At 38.3% G+C, this 12,804-nt stretch overlaps 1 long non-coding RNA gene across 1 annotated transcript; it reads left to right on the top strand.

The window, feature by feature from the left end:
• The first annotated feature begins 2,335 nt into the window (after positions 1-2,335).
• LOC110202262 (uncharacterized) lies at positions 2,336-6,033 on the top strand. The gene is made up of 3 exons (XR_002322687.1): positions 2,336-2,501; positions 5,638-5,691; positions 5,796-6,033. It is a non-coding gene; the product is annotated as an uncharacterized LOC110202262 (long non-coding RNA).
• Positions 6,034-12,804: the final 6,771 nt, after the last annotated feature.

The following is a 12,804-nucleotide window of genomic DNA, read 5'->3' as shown; positions in this document are numbered from 1 at the left end:
ACCTGTTATTTTTTCCCTTAACATCTGTTCTGTAAGTGATTTCATCTACAAAGGCCTTGATTGCCACCTCTGACCTTTCCAGTCTTATATATAACACTTAACCTTTTCATAGTCCTTAATAGTTTTTCAATCTCCCATATTCAACTTCATTGACAATACAATGGTCTTGGATACAGTTTTGTTGCTGCAAATGTAATATTGTAAAGACCACATTTCTATTTTAATTATTATTATAATTTTATATATATATATATATATATATATATATATATATAATATGTAGTTATATTTTAATTGAGCCCTTACTACTGCCCATCTTTAGAATTACTGGAGAAAACACAACCATGACCACAGTTCATCAGGATCAAAAATGTTTTTAATTCCTCTTTCCTTTTCTACCCACATCCAAAAATTTGCAAAATTTTGATACTTCTGTTTAATAGTTTTACTATATGTCTTTTGTAAGAATTCCAAAAAACACATCTTTGATCATGCCATTCTAGATTTAAGAAGCAGTAAGCAGAGATGTTGGTGGGGTACTAGGATATTTATTGTATCTGTTCTGTATGTTTGGTGTGCATTATGTCACCTTAGAATGTAAGTTTATGGAGGGCTAGGAACCATGTTCTACGCATTTTTCATGCAGCACCTAGAAGAAAATGGGTGCTTACTGGAAGAATAAGTAACAACATGAATTATTATGGAATATTTAGCATTGAGACATTGGAATTCATGGTAGGACTTGAATATTGATTAGTCATCAATCTGTTGCATTTTGCATGGCCTGAGTCTCACTTCGAGAAAAGCATAAGATCCCCTAACAAACTGTAACACTCAGAGTCAATTTAGCTTATATTCTCAGTCCTTCACATTGAGTTTATAATAGCAGAACCTCTGTGTAGAGTAGGAGAGGTAACAGAGTGTAGTGAAGAGACTATAGAACTTAGAAGCAAGGAAAACCTGGGCTCAAATCCTGCTTCTAATACCACCTGAATGATCTTGGGCAAATCACAACCATTCAATGCCAAAGGAAAATCCCTACAACTAAGCTATTAATTATGGAGAGTTTGTAGATCTGTGCTCATAGAGGAAGTCCTACACAAAGGAGTCCCATTTTGATGAAATCATAGATCCTTTGTGTATCTGTGAATATGTACATGTTGTCCCAAAAGTCTTAGTGCAGTTTAAAGTTACTAAAGCTATCACAACAGCGCTAAGACTTTGGGACATCCTCTAGTACAAAATGATATACCAGGTAGATAGATGTTTCATATGTTAACTCCTCTATCACATGAAACATATTTTCCCCCAGAAATGCCTTAAATGGATTGGAGATTTCTCTGACCTACCTCTGTTGAGGTCTTATCAGATACTTTAGGAAAACTGCTCCATTTGATAAGAGATTTTCCATCTCCCTTACGTACAGTATGTATATTCTTCTCTCACATGTGGATTAGGTAGTCAGCTCAATAACACTTACAAATATCCTTTTCATAATGCCATTAATATAGTATTAACACATTCAGGGACTATGATATGGTTTCAAAGTAAGCAAAATACAGTACATACTTTTTTTGCTCAGAATGGATCTTCCCCCAAAAGGTATAATTTTCACAAAAACTCCAGGGTTCGGCCTCAATGATGGCAATTCATAGATTTCTTTTATTAACCAGCAGATCCACGTAAGTGCCACATTCTTGTCTTTTTGTGGAAGATGTGGGGAGCAAGGTAACTGATGGCTTTTTTCTACTAAAGAAGAGTTAGGCTAAACAATGGGAGATTTTAGGGGCAAAGAAAGAGGTTGAAGGACCAAGAATCTCAAAAGCCACAGGAGGAAGAAAATCTCAGAGCAGCTAGTACACAGGGTGTTGTTGCTTCATTTCCCCATACTAAACAGAGGCAGATGTTTTCATTCATTGTCCTTTGCATTTGCCCATAATGTTTTGACGAACTCTCCCTCGTCAGTCACATTCTCTCTGTAGTTAACCATCCTTTTGCTAGTCTGTAATTCATCACTCATTTTACAGCATGCTTTATGAAAGCCTTCTCACTTGTCCATCTTGTTTTTCTAGGCTACAAATTATGTGCTGGCCAAGTATAGTTACAAATAACCTTCGCAAGACTGGCACTGGCAAGTGAGGAAAATGTATCTCTCTCTCTCTCTCTCTCTCTCTCTCTCTCTCTCTCTCTCTCTCTCTCTCTCTCTCTCTCTCTCTCTCTCTCTCTCTCTCTCCTCTCTCTCTCTCTCCCTCCCTCTCCCCTCTCTTTTTTCTTGGAAATGCTGTAATTTATACATGGCTAAATTCCCCCAGTCTGTTCATTAGTGTCTCTCCCCATAAGGAGTACTTCCAACCACTACATAGAGGACAGCTGAGCAAAGTCAATTGCAGTTTAATCTGCATTTAACATCAGTGGGAAAGATTTCAAGGCAGCTTGCAAAGGTGCTGAACAGACACCTGGAGAGTGCCAGGTCTCACCAGAGACATCCTGAGCAACCCAATGTAAGTGAACTGATGAAGGGGAGACATAATTTCTTGTTGGGGATGGGGCTGGAGAGGGGAGAAATGACCATGTTTTCAGGCAATTAGCTTTCCCCGAGCTTTTAGGTTCTGGTAGCCTTCTGTAGGGTCCTTCTGCATCAGTCTTACTATTTTAAGCTTGATTTCTGATTTAGAACCATACATAGATCCCACTTCTGCCCCATTACCTGTATGACCTCTGGCAAGTCCCTTAACCTGCTTATACCTCAACTTCCTTATCTGTAAGATGTGTGTGTAGCAGTGGGGGTGGGGAGGTTGAGCTAGCTGACCTGGATGGAGATCCCTTCTGGCCCTCAATCTATGATTCCACAACTCCTAGGCTCTCCCTTGCCAACTCCCATCCTCCCCAGGCTGGTCAATTTTGTAGTCTGTCAATAGGGAGTAGTTCTTACTCTACTGCCCTTTTGGCCTTTGGGGGATGGGGATTGTAGGTAGTGCCACGGGACAGCAGCTGTAGGTCTGAGGGGCAGCAACTTTAACAGGTGGTGATCTGATGCGAAATTCTTAGAAATCTCACCCTTCAGAAAGCATAATAATGCTTGCAACTCTTCAAATACCACCATTTGGGAGGCACAAACACCATCACATTTAAGGTATGTCCCACAAATATTATTATCCCCATTTTACAGCTAAAGAAACTAAGACTCAGATTATGAAACTTGTGAAGGATCACACAGCAAGTGAATATCAGAGACTGACTTTGAACCCAGGTCCCAAGTCCAAGCCCTGTCCTCTTAACACTGCTTCTCATAAACATACACAAAGCATCATCTAAGTCAGGATGTAAAATAATATGGCCAAAGGAATTTCCACAAGGAAATTAGATCTATTAAAGACTGTTGATTAAAGGATTATTTGACTGATGAATATACTGCCATCAACACTTTGCTTATAGCCCTTAAAGCTCACTGAAGCTCTTCAAAATCCCTTTTCTTCTGTTTTTCAGCAATGTGGTCTCTCTGGGGGATACCAAAACCTTCCGGCCTCCTGAGCCAGGCAGCCTACATTAAAAATTAGATTTATTTCTTCTAAATTGAAAAAAGGCAGCCTCAGACCAAAAAAAAAAAGGAAAAAGAAAAAAAAAGCGAGGGCAAACATACCAAATACAAAATATATCAGCGTACTGTTAATTGTTTCAGACAGCCCATCCAAATACTGCTGAAATACATGAGGATTTTCTCAGTTGACTAGATTTTTATCCTGTCCCCATTCTCCTTCAAGAATCTCTCCTAGCATGAGAGAATGCAGATTTTACTGATGATGGTTTATCTGTTTTCAGCTCCAGGTTTTTATCAAAGTAGTGTATTCTCACATAGTCAGTTCATACAAGGAGTTCAATGGACTGGAGAAGTTTATTATAATAGTCTGATTATTAAATGGATTAAAAGAATCTGCAGGTCAATCCTATCCCCTCAAATTCAATTCACTAAACATTTATTAGGTCCTATGCACTGTGCTCAGCACTGGAGATAGAAAGACAAAAATGAAAATGAAGCCCTGCCTCAGGGAGGTTCCATTCTCTTGGGGACTAGCACATGTAAATAGGAAAGTATATATGATAATTTGGGGAGAGAGAGAATACTAACAGCTAGAGTAATGAGGAGGGCACACCCAAGCTGAGGCTTTAAGGAAGTTAAAGATTTGGAGAGGCAAAGGTGAGGCAAGCAGGAGGCAGTGGGTGATGGAACAATGAATGCAAGTGAGGGATAGCAGCTATACCAGTTGGGTGGCACATAGAGTGCATTGTGGGGAATGATGTGGTGTGTCTGGAAAGGAAGGATGTGACCAGATTGAGAAGGACCCCTTCTCTTGGTTAATCAGAGCCACAACCATACTTATATGAGTGAGGGCCCTTGTGTCTTTACCATGCCCTTCCTCCTTGGGCACACTTATTAAATCTATGCTATCTGGGGCAGCTAGGTGGCGCAGTAGATAGAGCACCAGCCCTGAAGTCAGGAGGACCTGAGTTCAAATCCGGCCTCAGACCAAACACTTGATACTTACTTGATACTAAGTGACCCTGGGCAAGTCACTTAACCCCAATTGCCTAAAAGGCAAAAACAAAAAATCTATGCTAGTTACATCAAAAGCACAAATCACCTCTCCAGCTACAAGTTTTACACTTGCAAAAACTATCCCAACTGTATCAAAATTAAAAATCTCTATATTTGGTTTACTTTCACCCATGTCAAGATAGGATAACATAGAGGATGGTGAACTGGCCCAGAAGCCAAGAAGACCAAGGTTTAAGTTCCCTTCTGATACACAGATGAGTTAATGCTCTTAGCAATTCTTTAATATCAAAGGATGCAGATCTGCATTGGTAGAGGGAATTTGCACAAGTGGGAGTTCCCTTTAATCAACAAGATCATAAGTCAGGTGCCTGTCTATCTCTCTCAGGCATATTACACATTATCTACAACTGTTATGTAAGGATGAACGGCATCTTTTTAGAAGTTTCTACATCTTAAATGGCCCACTGAATTAACCTTGGACCTTCTTCAGTCCTTTCTCTTGCATAGTTTTTATCAATCTCAGGGCTTAAGTTTGTCATGTTTAGGCAGCAAAATTTAACAGAAAGAACCAAAAACCTGCCACAATATGGCCAGGACATCAGATAGGTGTTCCTTCTTCCTCCTATTTAATGTTAATATTATAAAGGGTTCGGCTAGATTTAATGTGTTTCTTCCTGTCATCATCATGTTCTCTAATATTTAGAACCTTTAGTAAGTGTGAAAACATTGTCTTGAAAACAGTCACAAGGCACTATTCATATTAGTATGAGTCTTTTAATGGAAATTTCCTCCTTTATCTAAGCAAACTTCTGACTTAAATACCAAAAGCTTTCATTGGTAGTTGATTCTATTGGCCTTGTGATAGTATCACAAACTCAAGGAAATGTGATTTGAAAAGGAAATATTAAAATTAAGCTAATGGTAAAAACAGGTAACGAGTGTTGTTATCAGCCAGCCTGTGGAGCCATTTAGCAGAGAAACCAACCTTTTTTTTTTTTTTTTTAAGTCTTTACATGTCCCATGAGATCTGCTGGGCAGATTTTGGTTCTCAAGTTAGCTCAATTCTCCTTTTTCCATTGCAGGTCACCTTTACCATAAATGAGGCACTGTGATAATCTCCCTGAAACTCTTTCCAGGTAATCTGATTTTTGTTCTCCTCATCAGCATGGTTTCCATGATGCCAGTTTAAGCTTTTATTCTCAGCATCCCAACATCTTCACTTTTAACCCTTCTGTTGCAGAACTCAGCTGCAACATCCACACAATGGGACTTTGGCAGCATTCCGCAACTGTTGGCATTTCTGGGCTGTCTGGCCTCATCAGAGAGGTCAAAACTTAGCCAATGATACGACCCTGGCCATCTAATGGGCTCCATGCACTGAAGTACACAAGGAGAAAGTCTCTGTTAGTTTGAAGACCCTCATGTCATGTGGTCTTTGTATTTATTATGGTACAAAATAAAGAATCCTGTGGAATTTTCCTCTAATTTTGCGAACAGTAATTTATACATTATATGTACATATTATGTACATATATATTACCTTACCACCATTTATGCACTATCCAAAAAAATATAGTTTTATACATCAGTATTGACTCTATGAATTTCTAATGCATTATTTTTTCAAATGATGGTTATCAGGACCCATCACATATTTCAGAGCTATGGAATTCCCAGTGATTTGTTTAGCTCAGCTTCCTCTTCTGTCAATGCTGTTCCATTTGGTACTCCTGCTGCATTTCATCTAGTCCTGTTACCATCTTACTCTCCCCTCTCTCTCCTTCCTGTTAATTACCTTGCCTTCAGTCTACCTTCTCAGGCATCACCTCTCATGCCCCTCTCCTAGTTCCAACCTCCGAAGTCAGTTACCAGGTAGTGTAATGACTGCTCATTACCATGTTGACAAAAGTAGAGGTTGCTCTACTGAAGTCTTATGCCAATGTCTTGTTGCGGTACAGAGGTGACTCGGCATTGTTTAGTAAGAAGCACAAGCTCTGGCAGGTCCTGCTGAGCCAGAGGGTCTTTCAGCATGGATTCAGTGAAAGCTTATACATCTGTAGTGTGACAACCAGCCTAAAAAGCTGAGAAAGGCTCATCAATGGAAGGTTGACTTTGGTTGATTAATGCGTGCACCTGTAGCAAAACACAGACACCACCAATCACTCGGCACACACCTGGACTATAGTGCCGACTGTACTCCAGGTACCATCTACTAAGTTATAGAGGGAGTGCCACACAGATTAAATCATGAATCAGAGATTGAAAGGCAGCAGGGACCATAAAGATCATCTAGTCACTTTGTAGACGAGAAAACTGAAAACCAGAGAGGTTATGGGCCTTGTCTAAGGTCACACAGATAGTTAAATGTCAGAGACTGGATTGGAATCCAGAGTTTCCTGACTCCAAAGTCTATATACTATACTATGGATACTTTCTGGGGGGAAAAATGAATTCTTCAAGATGTAATTATAAAACAAAAGAACTTTAAAAAACTTTTTTACTTTTGTTTTATGTTTTACTGATACTTAAACATGATATGTTGTATTTCCAACTTATTTAGGATGTCTCTGCCTCATGCCATAAAGCAATTTTAAATTCACCAGAAAAACTATAGAGAAGTTTTTTAAGTACCTTATTTATTGGCTTTTAAAAATAATGACAATACCAAATTGAAGTACAATTTTCTTCCATCTTTTTAGAACTAAAATGCTAAACTACTGGGCTTACCTGTAATAATAAGCAATTTTGATTCTTGTCAACTGAACAGTCAAGTGAACTGAAAACTCCACAAGAACTACAAAAAAAAAAAGCAAACAAACAACTAAATCCAATCAAATGGAAAAGGAAAGGAATCAATAGAGAAAGACATGGTTGCTCAGATTTCTGGAAGGGCCCAGAAAGAAAAAGGAAGCAACGTAATCATTCTTCTATACATATACACACACATATACATGCATACATAAATACACATACAGACCCACATACATAAACACTTTATAACATACACGTGCATATACACACTATAAACACATGCATATACAAACACATCATATGCACATATACATACACAATACACACATATACACATACATCTACATATATAACTACACACACTTACACACATACATAGCACCTTTAGTCTTAGATGGCTGGAGGCAAGGAAGGAGTATAAACAAAAGGTATGGTATGCTTTCCAAATAAAAGCAATCAGTTCATGCTAATCTACAATATCTTTCTTTTTCTGGTATTTTAATTTGAGGAGAAAAAGGGATTTTTAAGCAACAGGATAGGATGGTAGAGAGTTATTTTGTTCCCATTAGCACACAGCTGCTTATGATTTTGCTTACATGTTTGAATACTATTCTTGGAAAAGGCAATAGCCTTCAATATGTACCAGATGTAAGCAAGTGTTTATTCCAGTAAAATTCTTGCTTCATTGAGTCAAAAGTTCATTAAATAAACAGGCCCAATATATAAGCAGAACTACTTTTACTGTTGGAAATGAGAGAATTCATTGGAATCAGTGATGACCATTAATTATCCCATTAGTTATAGTATTTAACTGTAGGGAGGAGTGGTACCCACTCAATTGCTATAATTTTATATTTAATTATGCCTTGTTCCAGGAAATCTGAAACATGATTGCAATCATGAACTCCAACTTAGTGAAATACCTACAAATTTCACATTAATCAACTTTTCTGATGGTACAGGAAGTTAATAATTTACCATGTATGTAGCATTCTAAAAGACTATAAAGTTAGACTATAAAGTTTTCTTTTTCACAACAACTCTGTGAGAAAGATAGTGTAAATGTTATATTTCATTACTTATATGGATCCATCATATCCTCATTCCTTCTAGTGGTACAGATGTCAACTCATCCATGCTGTCTTATCTTGCGTAATTCTAATCCATGCCTTTTCCTAGCTCTTCTGTAGAGGACCTGTCCAAAGCACTGGAGTCTTTTAATATTCTTTAGGTAGCAATTAACCCCTCGGGCCATCCATTAGTGTAGGGCAGATTCAACCTGTTTTATAGATGAGGAAACTGAAGCTCTGAAAAGTCAAATGACTTGTTCTAAAAGAGACAGAGCCTGGGCCTGTGTCCAGGTCTTCTGAGTCCAAGTCTAAGGCTTATTTTTTTTTTTGGCTTTTTGGTGAGGCAATCGGGGTTAAGTGACATGTCCAGGGTCACACAGCTAGTAAGTGTCATGTTCTGAGACCGAATTTGAACTCAGGTCCTCCTGACTCCAAGGCTAGAGCTCTATCCACTGCGCCACCTAGCTGCCCCATAAGGCTTACTTTTAATCTCTGGAAAAGGAATCAAGTATAACATAAGTTGAAATTTAGTGGTCTTGATATAGTCCCTAGGTGACCTGACAAAATGTATCATATCACTGTATCAGTTCATTCCTGGGTTACTGCCATGGTGTCCTAGTCCCCAATTCTCATTTACTCTATCCACCATCAGGCTCTGTCCTAAAACACTATCACCGCATCTCTTGGCAAAACACTTTTCTTAGCCCTTTACTAACAACAGGATAAAATCTTGACTCTAAACCAATAGACCTAGCATTCAAGGCTATTCATGATCTACAACCATCATTCGAATTTTATTTCATCTTGCGCACTCTCCCTTCAGTTAACCTGGCTACTTCACTGCTTTCCACTTCATACCTTCTATATTTTTCCTTCTGTGCCTTTACTCACAGCATTCCCTATATCCAGATTGTCTTCCTCATTCCTCTCTGCCTATACAAACACATCAACTCAAGTCTCATCTTCTTTGTGATACTTTCCTCAGTCCACGGCACTCTACCCCCTCCTTAGGGCTCCTAGAACACATATTGCCTACACTGCTCATTTAGCATTGCAATATTACTATACACGATTTGCTATTTTGATTTATTTTTTCTAACAACAAGATTGCAAGCTCTTTGGCGCACTGGCCGAAGCATTTGTTTGAATCTTATTTCTGTCATTAATTTTATGACTATCTCAATAACACATGGCATCTCAGAACTTTGGAAATGGAAGAGACCTTAGTGACACACACCCCCATACCTGAAAAGGGTCCAACCGATACCTGAGAAAGAATTCCCTTTTGAACATACCAGACAAGTACTGGATCATCCAGCCTTTGTTTAAAGACCTCCAGTGAAGATAATCCACTACCTCCAGAGGCAGCCTAATCCACTTTGGGATAGATCTAAGTGTTAAGAAATTTTTCCTAACAATTTCCTAACAAATTTAAATTTGTCACTTTACAACTTTTATCCATTTCTCATCATAGCTCTTTCTGGGAAAGTCACTCGATTCTGAGCCTTAGTTTCCCTATATGTAAAATAGGGGTAAAAATTCCTAGACAGTACCTGCCTTACAGGGCCATTATGTAGAAGGCATTTGGTAAACCTTAAAGCATCCTGTAAATAGAAGCTTATCAGCTCATGGCATCAAAGAGACCTGGAAGGCATGTTGATCTTCAAGTCATTAGTGAGAGGAAGGAGCACAATACTTTTTTTGCTTCTCTGATAGCACCACAGGGCCTTACACAGAGTAAAATTTCAATAAATATTTGTAGATCATTGGATACTTTATTCATCAAGAGCAGGACACATCAAAAAAAGGTGGGAGGTTCTGAAAGTCAAGCAGAGTGGTTAGAAGTAAATTATGCAATATCTTTACAAAATACAATGATTCTCATTCTCATAGTTACAAAATATGTTTTTAAAAATCAGACAAATGAATATATACTAGCCTTTCCCAAATATTATAATGCTTTAGTTATTTTAAGGGTATCATTCATCCATTATTCTTCACTATCTTAATTTTTAAAAATAAACTTGTAATTATTCTTTATATAGCCACAATGAATGACATTGATCCTATGCCCTAAAGTTCATGTACTTAGTCATAGAATCCATCATACCTTCACTTAGAGCTTGTTTACTCATTTTGAGATATAATTGTAATAAATTGTAAGTGTGTAATTATAACAAATAAATAAATAATATATATAAGATATAAAAAAATAAATAAATATTGTAATAAATAAATAAAACTGTGTGAGACAGTTTTTCCAGGTGACAGGAGACTAAATATTGAAAATTGGTGGGGGGTGGGGGGGTTAGGGGAGAATTGCTGGTGGCAGAGGCACTGACAACAGTGAAAAGAGAGAGCTCATGTCTTAATAACAATAATAATAATAAATAACTTGTGTATAACACTTACTATGTGCCAAGCACTATACTAAATGCTTTATAATTATCATGTCATTTGGTCCTCCCAACAACCCTGGGAGGTAGGTGCTATAATTATCCCCAATTTACAAATGAGGAAACTGAGGCAAATGGCAATTAAGTGACTTGCCCACGGTCACACAGGTAGCAAGTGTCTGAGACCAGATTTGAACTCAGGTCTTTCTGACTCCAGGCCCAGCAGTCTATCCATTGAGCCACCTAGCTACCTTGAAGCAATAAGCAAAAATACTATAGAAAGTACTATAGAAAGAAAGATATGAGACTTCAAAAAGCACAGTATTCTTGTGTCATTTGGTATAAAAGAAAATAAGCTGAACTATAAGTCTCAGAAAATAACTATATTACATCATAGTGTAATCAATGATTCAACAAACATTTATTAAGTATATGCTACATGCAAGGCACTGGGGTTAGTGCTGAGGTTCAAAGACAAAACAAAAATAGCCCCTGCCCTCAAGGTGTACCCATTCTGCTGGGGGCAAGGTATCATTCTGAACTGTTTTTATTTACTTCTTTTTTTAGTTAAGTTCAGTATGCTATATTTAAGGAGGTAGGGAAATTTTTAGTACATTTAGAAAATTTTCCATCCAAGATGGCAAAAAAAAATAAATGTTGCTTCTTAAAGCAATAAGATTTTGCTATCTAAAAAGTTAATTTACATAGAACACCTTATTCTCTGATGATAAATGAGATCTGATGTATTTTCCTGAAATATTCTAGAAGATCCAATCAGTAGGTTCAGATTTTAATGTGCAGAAATGCTTAAAGAAGATGTTATATATACACTAAAATGTTCACAAGTCTACCAATGACTATGTCTCCCAGGTTTCTTCAAGATATATTTTCTCCTACTCCAATCAGTATCAGGAAATATACAATTAAACATATTTTTTCTTAAAAATCTAACACAAAGACTGAAGGATCCCTGAGGGTAGGGATGAGGTGGAAGACAAAGAAAAGAGTAAACAATAAAAAAAATAAGGTACATTAAGGTATACTCCCAAATCGTGCATGGCAGGAACAATAATTCATCTAAATAAGAAGGAAATGTTCCAAGATTTTTTGTCACAATTGCCAGGAATAAAGTAAACAGATCCATATATACTCAGAAAAAAACATTCCTACAATCCAAATACGGTCAGTGATAGTAACAACACAGAGAGCCCCAGAAGGGGCTAGCAAGAGGAGCGTAGAAAGGTGAAGCATGTCTTCATCATCTGCTATCATCACTAGAGAGAAGAAATCAGAGGTTCTGACAGAGTTGGAGCTATAGATGAGGCAGTTAAGGCTGTGCTTTCCCTGGGCACCAGCATCTGGGAGGAGAACTTTCTCTCACTGGCCCACTGGCCTTATGCTTCACTGTCTTCTACGGACTTCACATCATATAACGAGCCTGCTTCCTTCCATGACCAAAGGCTTGTCACTACAAAGCTTCCCTCCCGAGGCCAGCCCTGGCCCCTTCCACCACTGTATACTTACCCACCACAAGTCTGCCCCAACTTGTCATCTCCTCAAAGTTAAAGATCAGTTATCACCTGTGCCAGGCTGTTCTCTCCAAAGGATGAACCTTCCTTCTCTTAGTACAACTGGATTTGGCCAGGGCAGACTATTCTGGGGATCTACATGATAACTTGCATTAGGGGACATCAGTGATACTCCTCTTGCTCATAAAGAAGAGGTCTGGAGTCTGCCTCCTTAGGGGGTGATGCCCTAGTGTCTCCCCTACAAAGGGGCCTTTAGTCCTCAGGTCTGCATCATATCTCCCCTCCCTCTGCCAACTAAATTTGTCCTTGGCGTAAGAATGTCCATTATGGTTCTGGCCTCTGGTGCTACTGATCTGCTGGTAACCTTTCTAACTTGGGGCAAGACAGTGAATGAAACTCTGTAGGAACTCGATTATTTCATAGCAGGAACACTTGAGTAAGGCTGCATGAATCAGAAAATTTCCTTCATCATCTGAGAATCTTTTCCTCTGGCCCCCACATAC

The sequence above is a fragment of the Phascolarctos cinereus genome, unplaced genomic scaffold, assembly GCF_003287225.1.
Source record: "Phascolarctos cinereus isolate Bilbo 61053 unplaced genomic scaffold, phaCin_HiC Scaffold_1;HRSCAF=81, whole genome shotgun sequence".
NCBI classification, from domain to species: Eukaryota; Metazoa; Chordata; class Mammalia; order Diprotodontia; family Phascolarctidae; genus Phascolarctos; species Phascolarctos cinereus.
The sequence above is the reverse complement of the archived record's forward strand: the minus strand, read 5'-3'. Positions and strand labels throughout refer to the sequence as shown.